Below are 13,789 nucleotides of genomic sequence, written 5' to 3'. Positions count from 1 at the left end.
ATGCTCGTAAAGAAACAGAGTTCTTAAGCCTCAAGAGGACCAGACTTGGCCTGGATGACTTTGAGTCTCTGAAGGTGATCGGGAGAGGAGCTTTCGGAGAGGTGCGGCTGGTCCAGAAGAAAGACACAGGGCACATCTATGCCATGAAGATCTTGAGGAGAGCCGACATGCTGGAGAAAGAGCAGGTGGCTCATATTCGAGCAGAAAGACATTTTTGGTGGAAGCAGACGGTGCCTGGGTGGTGAAGATGTTCTACAGTTTTCAGGACAAGCGGAATCTCTATCTGATCATGGAATTTCTTCCTGGAGGTGACGTGATGACATTGCTGATGAAAAAGGACACCTTGACAGAAGAGCAGACGCAGTTCTACATCTCAGAGACTGTCTTGGCAATTGATGCAACCCACCAGCTGGGCTTCATCCACCAGGACATGAAGCCAGACCACCTTTCACTGGATGCCAAGGGACATGTAAAATTGCCTGATTTTGGTTTGTGCACGGGGTTAAAGAAAACGCACAGGACTGAATTTTATAGAAACCTCTCACACAACCCACCAAGCGACTTCTTGTTCCACAACATGAACTCGAAGCGAAAAGCAGAGACGTGGAAAAAGAACAGGCTGGTGAGTGTCTGGTGCTGACGCCGCCAGCCTGCAGAGAACCTGAGTTCTCGGCTGTGGGACTGCGGTCATCACTCATAATTTCCCAGCTTTCATGTACGTGGGGATGGAGCCACGCTGAGTCAGCCCTTCGAACCTTTTATAGGTGTAATTGGGAAAAACCCAGTCTTTGGATTTGTAGTCGGGCTCCGCGGTATTCGGCACCGGCTGTAAGATCTCAGACTCAGGGAAGTTATCGAAGTTGGAGGTGTCGTCGATACTCTTGATTTCTATCGGGATGGCTACCGGCCTTTCCCTGATATCCCCCCACTCCACTCCCCTACCCCCTCTACCCCCTCAAAGAAGGGGTGACATTTGATCTCTTCCACACCACCGTTCCCAATTCTGTTTTCAAAGTCAGTACAAAAGCCAGGCGGTGGTGGCGCACGACTTTAATCCCAGCACTCGGGAGGCAGAGGCAGGCGGATCTCTGTGAGTTCGAGACGAACCTGGTCTACAGAGCTAGTTCCAGGACAGGCTCCAAAACCACAGAGAAACCCTGTCTTGAAAAACCAAAAACAAAACAAAAAAACAAACAAACAAACAAAAAACCGAAAAAGCCGTCTGTAGCTGCTGCTAGAACATTGGCCCTGCTGGTTTGGACAGCATAGCCTCTAGGTGAAGACAGTTTCGGTGCCGGTCCTAAGGAACTGAAAAAGAAGTGCCCTGAGTTGAGCACGAGGATTTCCTCTCAGACGCTCACAAAGATTCTGGGGCAGGGAAGGCGATCTTCTGTCAGGGTGAGGACGGGTCTCACCTCCCTCAGCATCTGCTGAGAAGTGGTAGGGAGACACTTGAGCAAATGTCAGTTACTTTTCTTGTGACATGAGGACTTCTTTATTAACAAGAGGACAGTAATTATTTTAACAGAAATGATCATAAAAGCTGCTTGTAGAACCTAGTGTATTTTTATTAAACTGTTTTTCTCAATGTCAAAAAAAGAAAAAAATTGTTCCTCCAAATAAATAAATAAATAAATAAATAAATAAGCCCGATAGGGAAGAACTTAGGTAGGCGGAGAAGACAGAACTCAATGCTGGGAGGAGGAAGGGCTGAGGAAGAGAGAGCTGCCATGGAGCCTCCAGAGTCAGACATACTGAATCTTTCCTGGTAAGCCACTGCCACGTGGTGACACATAGGTTAATAGAAATGGGTTAAATCAAGATGTGAGAGTTAGCCAATAAGAGGTTAGAGCTAATGGGCCAAACAGTGATTTTAATAATATAGTTTGTGTGGTTTTCAGGGCTGAGCAGCTGGGAACCAACAAGTGGCCGTCTCACAACACAGATTGTTGTGTCTCAAATGACAGAACCTCAGTTCCTAAGCCCAGACCATCAATCACATCCTCTGAAGCAGATTCGCCAAGGAACGGGCAGACCATCGTCCACTAGATGGCAGTGTAGGGCAGAAGTGAGAGGAACGTGGTGCGCGCTGCCGAGAATTTTAAGATCCTGGGCAGCCCAAGGACGTTAGTCACCATACAATATTCCCAGCATGCTACTGTATTTTCTTGTGCTGTCCCTGGATAGTTACTTCATTCTTGCCAATAGGGTGGCTTTTACAATTGGTAAATATTCTCTTTCCTCCACACTGCTGTTGTCCAGGGAAGCCTCCACCAGCAGCCTTTCCTCTCTGCCTGGCTCCTTCCATCTGGTACTAATAAAGAAATGTCCTGGTTCTTTTGTGTCATTTTCCTCTGTCAGCAACTTCTTTGTTTCTTACTTGTGTCACTCGCCCTAAAGACAGAGGAAATACTTGGCAGGCATTTTGGGCTTTACTGCTCAATTATAAGGACAGACCTCACAAATCACACGCTATCTCTGGAAGGGCTCAATTATAAGGACAGACCTCACAGATCACACAGCTGTCTCTGGAGCGGCTCTCCAATGATGAGTCACAAGTGATCCCAAACAAAACATTAAACTTTGTGTAATGTCATCTTTTGAAATAATGACATATGGAAACACTTAAAATCCCACAGAATTTCTACTATCTATAAAACTTATTCATATTTGCTTGGAAGCCATTACTTTTACTTCTGTTTAATTTCTATTCAGTGCCTTGCACGGAACCCAGAACCCCGTGCATGATAGGGGACACTCTACCCCTGCACACTCCCAGCTCGGTCATCGTTTGTGAAGTAGGCAGAGAGGAACTTCTGAATCCTTTCTCCTTTGCTACTTATATTCTTATGTCACATGAATTTTGCAAACACATATTAGCCTGGCAAACAGAAGAATAAAAACGTTTGCTGTAGAATGGTGTGCCACTGAGGGGAAACATGGGTTTGAGTCCAGCACAGTCCGAAGAGTCCTTCCGAGCAGGAACACTGCGTACTCCTGCCAATTAAGTGCTGTGCACACTGTTCTCGAACGCTGGGTTTAAAAACAGTGTTTCTAGATCTGAGTCCTTTTAAAATCATATTTCTATGGTATAATTACGTATTCTACTTAAAATGGGAGGAATACCTAAACTGAACAGGCCATTCATTATTCTAACTGCAAAAGCAGTTCTGCTGTCAAATGCTTCCTGATGCTGCAATAGAGCGTGTCCAAGTGGCAGCATGCGGTCCTGTGCATTTCTCCACCTTCTCCTAGGGACTGTGATGTGGGTACCAACAAATTCCATCATTTGTAGACTTCACCATAGGTAAAGAAGAATTCTAAGACAGAAAATTTGACATGTGCAATGCTACGTTTAAGGAATTACAGAGACAGGGAAAGGCCAACCTTCTGCTCGTCGGTTCAGGTTCCTGTGCACAGACGTTCCCTATGGGCCGCTGCGAAGAAGCCGATCTCCTCAGCGGGCTGTTCAGGAACTGGATGCTCCTTTTTGCTTTTGCTTTTTCTGCGGGTAAGAATGAACAGGGACAAGAAGAAGGGGTGCACAGGACAAGAATCCTCCAGAACAGGCCTGTGGTTATGTTATGGTCCCCTCCCACTAGTCAATGTATTCTTCCAGCTGCCCTGTGAGGCACACGTGGGATTTATTTGGGGTATAACGGTGTTTTGCCAGCATGGATGTCTGTGTACCACCCCAGTGCCTGGTTACTGAGGAGGCTAGAAGAGGGTAGTGGATCCCCCATAATTGAAGTTTCAAGAGGTTGTGAGCTGCCATGCTGGAGCTGACAATCAAACCTGGGTCTCTGCAAGCGAGCTAAACCACTGCACTGTCTTGCATGTACATGTGCCAACATGTGTATGATCTCATTAAGGCTAATCCCTAATGCTGTGTTAACTTGTGGGCTGTCAGATGGCATTTTGATTATGTGTTTTCCTGCATCGTGCCCAAGAGTTCATCCAGCTGATAAAAATGGTGGCCCCTAGTGATCTCCAGGGAAGGACATGGGAAGCCTGAGTTCTAACCGTGCTACTCAGATTGGCATAAAATCTAAAATGTCTGAAGTGCTTATTTCTGTAAAAGTCCATTTAGTGTTTTCCTCTTTAAAAGCGTTACTTTTAGCTCTCTGTGTCTGTGTGTGAGGGCGCCTGTGCTTGTGTGCGCCCAAACCTGAGGTCCCCCATGTGGATGCAGTTACCTATCATGGCCAGAAGAGGGTGCTGGAACACCACCGATCCGCATCTACAGCTGTCTGTGAGTCTCTAGACTGATAGGATCCAGTCTGCACGAACACTCCATGCTCTTACCCACTACGTTCTACTCCAGACCACCACACACACACCCTTCCCGCTCTACTTCAGGAGTGGTTATTTTTGAACTGCTGTTGACGGAGGGCAGGGCTGTGTCAGGAAGTTCTTCCCAAGCAGAACTCTTTAGGTTCTAACTGAACACTGAGCAGATCTTTACAAGGGAATATGGCAGAAAGCCTCCAGGAACAGACCCTGCTCTTGTAAACGGCGCTAAGACAGGGAAGTGGTCAGTTTCCAGGAAATGAATTCTCGACAGGGAAGTGGTCAGTTTCCAGGAAATGAATTCTCATGTGCAGAGCAGAGTGGGCTAAGGGAAGTGAGACGAAAGGAGGGCAGGGAGGCAGGCATGGGTCCCAACCGCCTGGTCTGAGCATGTGCGAATTTCCATCCATCACAGCGAAAGGAGGGCAGGGAGGCAGACATGGGTCCCAACCGCCTGGTCTGAGCATGTGCGAATTTCCATCCATCACAGCACTGGTCATCGTTGTATGACAACTCACAGAATTTCTCCTGTGGCTAAGTGGGTTTATTCCTGAATGTTAAGACTGTGAATCCAGGACCACGAGAGATAACTGTGATCCCCACGACCCAGGACAACCTGGCCTAGACTCTTCCCCAAGCTCACCCAACTCTTGCCAGAGAAACAACAGTACCTGCCATGTTCAAGCCAGACACTGTGCCAGGAGCAAGAGCCAAAGTTGCCTGTCAGCCAGGGCCCTGCCTTACCATCCTACATAACAGTTATCACCCTCATTGGCATGGGGTCTTACTTAGGAGACTGATTTTAAAGTAAGATTTTATTTTTTTATAGTATGTACGTCTGTGGTCTATTTGGGTAGTGTCCATGGACGCCAGAAGAGGGCACTGGATCCCCTGGAACTGGATTTACAGATGGCTGTAAACCAACAGGAGGTCCTCTGGAAGAATAGCCAGCGGCCTAACTCCTGACCCATCTCTCCAGTCCTCCAGTGTAGTCTTAATGAGTGACCTCAACTGGAGTTAGAGACTGTTAGTCACCATGTGGTTACAGGGAACCAAACCAGGTCCTCTGTAATGCAATGAGGACTCTTACCAATGGGGTCATCTCTCCAGCTCCCAAAGTTTAATAAAAGATTTTGTGTATGTATATATGTTAACTGTTTTCTTCTTGTATATCACTATTGTAATGGTTAAAATCTAGTTCCACCTTAAACTGAATTTTCTTATTTTTATTAATTTTTTGAAAAGCTATCTTTTCTGATTTTGTATACTAATCCAAGTTTCCACTCCCTCCCCTCTTCACACTCCCCATCCATTCCTCAGAGAGAGTAAGACTTCCCAAGGGGAGTCAACAAAGTGTTGCACAAGGCACTCCCCCCTATACCTAGGCTGGGCAAGGTTTCCCTCCAAAGAGAATGGACTCCAAATGCCAGTACAAGCAATAGGGATAAATCCTGGTCCCACTGTCAGTGGCCCCACAGTCTGCCCCAGCCACCACAACTGTCACTCACATTCAGAGGGCCTAGTTTGGTCCTATGTTGGTTCCCCGCTGTTAGGCCAGAGTCAGTGAGCTCTCATTAGCTATTTCAGTGGGTATTCCCATCATGGTCTTGATCCCTTTGCTCATATTATTGGTCTTCCCTCTCTTTGACTGAACTTAGGGTAAACTGATTTTTAAACTAACTTACTGTGTAAAAAACAAATAAGAAAAACCCTAGGAGTTAGTAGGGCCCCATGCTTAGCCTAGGGATTATTAACCACAGGATAACCAAAAGTCATTCTCATCAGCTGCTGAGTCTTGACAACAATCTAAAGGGCTGACTGGTCTCAGAGCCCCAGGCTCATCTCCCAAAATGTTCCTCTTTCTCTTGTGTGATTTTATCCCCAAATACTAACCAAGCGCTCATTCTGCTTCTGCGATCTCACTTAAATGCTGCTTGCTAAGAAAAAGAAACAAATAAAACCCATGATAATGCCTCACATAGGAAGACATCCCCAGAATTGAGACAGTTGTGCGCTGTGCCTTTAGAAACTGCAGCCTGCATCTTTCCCTCGGGCAGCAGCCCCAGCCTGGCAGAGGAGTGTTGTGGCAACACTGCTAGGAAGAAGACTTCTGTAGTCTTTTCAATTTAGAGTTTGTGGTGTTCCTTCTCTGCTGGCCTCCAACTACAACACTCTATCTCCCTCCTTCTCCTCCCTGGGGTCCCCACTGTCTCCACAGACGGGGTTACTTCAGCACTGTGTCATGTATGTAGAGCTTTCGTGTATGTATATAGAATCCAGGACTGCAGCTGGCTTAATCACGTAATGGGATCTTTCTCAGCTGGGTTCACTCTCCTGAAAACAACATACTTCTAATCTGAACTTGTATAGACAGCACCTTTTCTTTGTCCAAGCCTCTGTCCATGTCCAGGGCTGTCTTGTTTACTAATTGGCTTTTGTACTTAGTGCTTCAGTGACCATGGGTGTAAAGTATCTGTGTATCATAGGGTCCTCTGCCTGATTATTCCGGCGGAGTATAGCTGGGTCATATGGATGATTTATTTCCCATGTGTTTTGTTTTGAGAAACGTGTGTATGGACTCTCACAGTGGCTAGACCAGGTTATAGTCCCCATTAGCACTGTGTAAGGGCCCCTGTTGCCAGTATTAGCTGCTTTCTTTTCTTTTAAAAGCTAATTTTAATTCTCTGAGAATTTCAGATGATGTATTTCGACCATATTCATCACCCTCTCCACCAAATACTCCCATTATGTTTAAAGTTTAAACTCCTTATGCTTGAGAGACAAAAAGCAAAGATGCCGTTAGCATGCAAGCCCCTAGGTTGTTCAAGCTGTACCCTAGCAGCACACTTCACTAAACGATTCCTGAAATCCGCTGACCTTGTCCATTTCACTGTTGTTGCAAGATAACAGATGAGAAGGCTAACTGCTATTTCTGCCTCATAGTCAAGCTTGCTTCCAGCTCAACAAGCTGACCAGGACAACTGCAGGGCATAGATGTTAAGATAGGATTCCCCTACATTCAGACAGGTGTGAGTTAACCTCAACCCCCAAATCGGCCCTTTGTGTTTTTTTCCATTATAAAACCTGGGCTAATGTGGTTAAATGCTGCATTTTCGGAACCCTCTCAGATGCAGTCAGTCCTGGTGCCAAGAAGATCTGCCCCAAGAATCTAAATAAATGCCTCTTCTTAGTAAATCTCACTGTCAGACTGGTGAATGCCTAAACGGCCCCAGACACAAGCACCCTCTTCACCCCCATAGCCACTCTTTCTATCATCCCTTGCCTTCCCACCTGTTGTGTGACCAGTCCATTCCTGGAAGATGCAACATCCATGGCTCCTCACCCCAGATAGGAAGCCCATGAGGGACCGAATACAGATACCACCACGTCCAGCTTGGTGAGCCAATGAGCTTAGGAATCTGGGTGAGAGGTGACTTACAGGTTCATGGAAATTCAAAGATACTTGCACCACCAAAGCCTACCCTGGCGTGGGTGACAAGCTCACAGGAGCTAGGAACGGAACCTGGAGCACACTGCACAGCCTGCCAGCAGCTCCACAGGTAGAAGAGTGTCGTTTAAGTCCAAGCTGGTCTAAGCCCCTTTCAAGCACCATGGCTGTTTTCTGCTTCTTCCCGGCAGCTGGTCTGGTCTCACAGTCATCTTTGTAGCTTGACTTGTCTGAGAGTAACTCTGAGAAGCTTGGCTTGTAAAATCTTGGGGAGGAGAGAAAGAGAGAATTTGGTCAGTTTTAGAGAGTTCCTTCCTGAAGCTGTTTTGAATTGCTGACCTTCCTGTTTAAGGAGCTTCCCTGCCGGCTTGAATGTCCCAGTCTCTGAGGAAAGGACTACACAGCACTGACACTGGACAACACAAACTCGTGCTTACATAAGAGCAGTAAGCAAGAGCACGCTTGGGCAAGGGCTGAGTACGCTATCGCCAGGAGCAATGGCCTAAAGTGCTACATACTTACTGGTACAGCCACAGAAAACTAAACTAGGCATAAAGAAAGGGGTAAGTGGGCTAGGACACTAAAATTCAATAAGACCTAAAGTCAGAGAAGTAAGCCAAGAGGTGGAGGATTCCCCAAAACAACAAGCAAGGCAATTCTGAGGGACCGAGACGGTCTCATTGTCCTGACTGGCATCCGAGGAAGGACAGCAGCACACGTGTGGGCCAAGCCAAGACTCCCACTCCTCAGAGCCGTCATTGACTTCTTCAGCAAGTGCTGGCATTGCTTCATGCCCTTCAGGGTCTCCACCGGCAAAAACATTCGGGGGAGGAAGCAAGAGAGTTCAACCTACAAAGCGGTTGGAGAGAATGAATTTATAGGGTTGTTCTGCAACCTCACATACTAAACATAGCACGTAGGTGCTGGCACACAGATGGACACGAGAGACAGGCAGGGAGAAGAGGGGAGACAGAGAAATATGTGAGACAATGTAAATGATTTGAAGAGTTTGACAAGGCGTCCCGGCTCTCAGAGCTCAACCATCTGTCTGAAATAGGCTAAGGCTGGAGGCAACATACATACCAAAATAGAGCCAAAATCGACTGACTGCTAAGTCCAGGCTAGCACAGGCTATGAAGTTGCTAACCATTCTGGGAAGGAGGTGTGTCACAGCTTGAGGTGGGCCAGACAGAGCTGGAAAGAGAAGAAAGAGTTGACCTAAAGGCAGTGTAGCCTGTTGGGAAAAAAATCTAAGTCTAGGAAGCATCAGGAAAAGACCAAGTGGGGACAGCACAATGATGTCTGCTGACGTGATGCTGGGTGTCCACTTTGAGCCAGGCAAAACCAAGAGGCTGAAGCCTCTGGACATGGAACTGACTGACAGTTCTCAGTGCTGAGAGATGATGGGGAGTTCACTGGGAGCAATAGTGCTGCTCAGAGTGACCTGGAACTCCAGTCTGCATGGAGGATTCCCTAGAAAAGGCTCACCTGTGAGCCTGCCTGAAGAGGAGTGATTTGCTTATTTTAATTGATATGGAGAGACCCCTAGACTGCATAGGAAGGGGAAACTCTAGTGCAGCACACGCAAGCAAACTTCTCCCTGCTCTTGACCGTGGATACGGGATGAGTGGCCACTTTGCATGTGTGCCTTGACTTCACTGTGATAACGCAGTGTAACCTGGAAGTGTAAGTCACCATCTGCACAAAGGCAAAGAAAATAGAACGGCTTTGTTCCGGATCATCACACTGACAACCCAGGGATAACAGGTGACTGATGGTTCTCTTACTTCCGGCAATAACAAGCTTTGGCTCCCAACTTGGGCTCTGTGGCACCCAGGGTACACGGCCTAAGGAGTTCTGACAAGGAGCTGAGGGACATCTGTCAGTGCATGGCCCGTGTCAGGAGACAGCAAGGAGCAGCTTTCAGAGGCCCTGAGCGTCCTCCAGTAGTGACCTTCCAAGGAGAAGCAGTTACAATGAGAGGAAAGCCTGTGAGCCTCTTCTTGCTGCTCTCACCACCATTCCACTGAGGCAACTTGTCCCCAGCACCTTGATTGAAGCACGGGTGAAGAACATGAATCCCCAGATTTCTCCCATTTAAAAAACAACCAGTGATCTGGAAAGACAGGACCTCTGCCCAGGTGGCCCTTTGCCAAGTCCCATCTTCAGAGGGATTCTAGGTCTGGGCATTGAAAGGAATGACCTGTGTCACAGGGCACAGTGGTAGGGGGAGGAAGAGAGAGGCCGGCACCCATTTACCTCCAGACTAGAGATGGTACTGACGATGCAGATGATGGTGTCTGACCTAGCGATGATGGCCTCCTGTCCTGCACACAGAGACCATGGCTGCCGGGGGTCCACGTGTACCAGGAGGCCGAGGGAGAAGTGAGAGGGTGGAAAACCATGGGCTGAGAAGGACGGTGATTCCCAAGAACCCTGAACATAAGCCAGCCCACACCTTCCTGAGGCCCTGACAGTGAACAGATAGATCCTGAAGGAAGATGGGGCACAGACAAAGGGAGGAATTATCCACACAGTGAGTCACAGGGGACAGGGTGCTCAGAAGGAGAGGACAGCAGAGGCCGCACAGATGGCGTGGGAATATAGGCCCTCCCCATGTTCCCGGATTAGCAAGGCTCACCCTAGGCTCAGGCAATGGCTGTTCAGAGAAGACAAGGTAAGAAGAGGGAAGCAGAGAACACTGTGTCCTCCAAGCTAAAGGATGTTCACGAGGTCTTTGCTGGTGAGAGACACAACACAGCTGATGCAGATCCAGGTGTCCTGTCTGGTGCAGGCTCTTGGCATCAGGGAAGTCTAGCTGATCAATGCACTATGTCAGTGGGTTGTTTGCCCACACACAACATCTCCTATGGAGAAGGCAGCTGGGACCCACAAGTGAAAGAGTGCGCGTATTTTTAATGCAGCAGCAGAGTCTCCACACACAATGCCTGGTTGTCCTTGTCAGTGCCCTGAAACACCCAGTGTTGTGAGCCAAAGATGGTCCAGGTGGCAAGGGCACATTGTTTCTGCAGCCGACACATGGGGCAGGCGCAGCCTTAGTCAGTGGGGCATGGCTAGAAGTGGGGATCTTCTGGGGGCCCTTGTGGACATCATCTGCCCTGATAGGTCAAAGGTGGGCTCACTGAGCTTCCTTCCAGTTGTTGAAGAAGGTACCGGAAATGGTGGAGGGGCAGAATCTGCATTTGTGGCTGAGGTGGTGCAGTGAAGCGTGTGGTCTGCCAGTTCTTTTAATATTAAATTCATTTCTCTGAGATTTTACATGGAAAATTTACATTTCTTGTACAGGAGTATGCGCAGGGAGGTACTCGAAGGAACACAAACATCACAAAAGGCAGGCTTCGTGAAGAAAAGAATGACATTTCGATAGCTAGCATCAGTCTGAAAGTGCTGCCATGACCATCACACCATTCATTGAGACCTGATGCCCCAAGACATCCTGCTGGACTCAGAGGGCAACGTGAAGCTGGGAGACTTTGCCCTCGCTGCCAGGTGTGGAGCTGGCACTGAGATTGAAGAACAAGTATCCTGTATGTAAAAGGATGTAGGCTGGGCTACATTTCTGTCCCAACAGACCAGGGAGCCGATTTTGGTGATCAGTAAGACTCCTTGGTAAATATCTCCATTCTAATTGTTGGTTTCAGGCTTTGGCACAACAGTTTCTGGACAGGCGGCCGGTAACAACAAGCCTCATGACCTGCTTTCCCCAGGAATAAGGACCTAGATTTAATAATTTATTAATTTAATAATGTGTTGTGTGTGCACCATCAGCCAGGATGGACTTGGCACTGTGGCACTGGCCTCCCGTCATGGCGTCCACACGCTAGCGGCAATAAGAGCAGTGGAAGGAGACAAACGGACATCGTCATCTAGTCATGACTTAAGTGGCAGCCCTAAGGAATGGTTATGAAGCAACACATCATTTGCCTCTCCCAGATTTTAAATACGCAAAGTTACACTTTCAAAGGGATGGAGTATGTGCCGGGAGGACATCTGAAAAGCAGATAACTGGAAGAGGCAGGCTGCCTGAGTGAGGAAAAAGGCGCAGGAATGTTTGGACAGCTAGTGTCAGCTGTAATGGGCTGCCATGACCACGGATGGTACTGTCCATAGAGACTTGAAACCCGAGAGCATCCTGCTCGATGCAGTAGGGCAACATAAAGCTGGGAGACTCTGGCCTCGCTACTAAGGGAGGAGCAGGCACCGTGCTGCAAGAGCGCTGTGGGACTGAGATCTCCAATGCTCCAGAACTGGTTCTGAGGAAAGGGTATGATGGGAGGAAGGCAGATACCTGGAGTCTGGGTATAGTGCTCTATTTTATCCATCACGGGGCACCACCCCTTTGGAGGAAGTGTTGAAGGAGATGCGGGCTGCATTCCTACCACCCAGCACCCGGCCGCCTGCCTAGCTTATGCCCCAAAATAACAACACACAAACTATATTCATATAAACACTGCTTGGCCCATTTCTATTAATGTGTGTAGCACTATGAAGTGCGCTTACCAGGTAGATTCTAGCCTAAGTCCATCCTGAGTTGGAGCTTCATCGTGTCTTCCCTCACATCTGCGGCATGGTATCTGAGCTCACTTCCTCTTCCTCCCAGCATTCTGTTCTGTTTACTCCACCCACCTATGTTCTAACCTATTAGGCCAAGCAGTTTCTTTATTAATTAACCAATGACCTTCCTCCATCAAGGAAGGACACTGGAAGAGACTTGAGAGTAATATAAAAAAAAGGAAGCTATGACACCCCATTTACATTTCTAAACACCTTCGTGATCTTATGTTTAAAATACTCAGTGTTGGAGAGACTGGTGCGGCCGATGCGGGATGGTCCAAGCATGAAACAGTGAAGCCCACAGTGAGAGAAGATCGTCCCACTACAATTAAACCAAGTAGGTTTTTTGGGGGGTGGCCTGCAGAGTAGTAGACCTTTTATTGGATAGGTCCCTGGCAAATGGGGAGCCTGAAGACACTCCTGAGTGGTGAGAGTGTTCTTGGCCTGCTGTGGGACCCAGGAAACGAAGCGGGGCATTCCCCGACCCCCTTGACTTACCGGTCAGTCTGTGAGGGCTGCTCCCCTCTGCTGAGGCTGCTTCTCCTCTGCTGTGACCTCTCTATCCCTTGCCCATCCCAGCTTGCGCACAGGGACTTCCTTCCTTCTGCATCCCTTCTGCAGAGCCGCAGGATCACCCAGTTCAGCCTGTTTGGGCACTGGGTTGGGTGCTCAGGGCAGAGGGCAGCGGGAATTTATTTTGGTGGCTGGCCTGCAGATTGGTAGGCCTTTTGTTGGCGAGATCCCTGGCGAACCAGGAGTGTGGTCCTGGTCCTGAAGACCCTTCTGAGTGGTGAGAGGGATCTTGGCCCGCGGCTGGAGCCAGGAAATAGAGCGGGGGGGGGGCATTTAATTAGCGAGGACCCTGGCCAGCAGGGAAACCTGATCCTGTTTTAGAAGATCAATTAGATAGCATCAGTAGGAGGAGATGGGCAGGCGCCAAGGGAAGAATTTACCCACCAATCTGAAAACCAACATGAAAACACCAGAACCCAATGATCTTACAACAGAAGGACTTGAAAACCCTAACACAGAAGAAGTGGAAAAAAATTGACTTTATGAAAGCAATCGAGTCCCTTAAACAACATGTAAAAAATGCCCTTATAGAAATGGCTAAGAAGTATAACAAAAAGTTTGAAGAAATGAATAAATACGTAAATGATACCCTGGGAAACCAAGAAAAAGTGATCAAACAGGTAATGGAAACTGTTCAAGAATTGAAAACTGAAATGGAAGCAAGGAAGAAAACACAAACTGAGGACCAGCTGTGTTGAAATAGGAGCGGTAGAGCTGCATCCCCGGCACCCGGCCGCCTGCGGCGAACTTTCTGACCAGCAGGAAAGAACAGCCACCAGACGAGGATTCTTCTCAAATCACGCTTTATTGGAGCCTCTTGGTTGTAGGGAGAGCAGAAAGCAAGGGGCCCGGAGCCCTGAACTATAACTGCTTATATAGGGAGTCTGCCTAGCAACTTTTGAT

General features: G+C 48.0%; 1 protein-coding gene across 3 annotated transcripts in view; it reads right to left on the bottom strand.

The window, feature by feature from the left end:
- Positions 1–1,865: 1,865 nt before the first annotated feature.
- Positions 1,866–13,789, bottom strand: part of LOC102002334 (laminin subunit alpha-1-like) — a 58,464-nt gene continuing 46,540 nt past the window's right edge. The window contains exon 8 of one of the 3 annotated variants that reach the window (XR_003378788.1): positions 1,866–3,505. The gene's annotated coding sequence lies outside the window, so the exon portion shown is untranslated. Of the gene's footprint in view, positions 3,506–7,932; positions 8,004–8,037; positions 8,933–13,789 lie in introns of those variants that run through there. The other 2 variants (XR_003378790.1, XR_003378789.1) reach the window with 2 other exon arrangements.

The sequence above is a fragment of the Microtus ochrogaster genome, unplaced genomic scaffold (assembly GCF_000317375.1).
Source record: "Microtus ochrogaster isolate Prairie Vole_2 unplaced genomic scaffold, MicOch1.0 UNK20, whole genome shotgun sequence".
NCBI classification, from domain to species: domain Eukaryota; kingdom Metazoa; phylum Chordata; class Mammalia; order Rodentia; family Cricetidae; genus Microtus; species Microtus ochrogaster.
The sequence above is the reverse complement of the archived record's forward strand: the minus strand, read 5'-3'. Positions and strand labels throughout refer to the sequence as shown.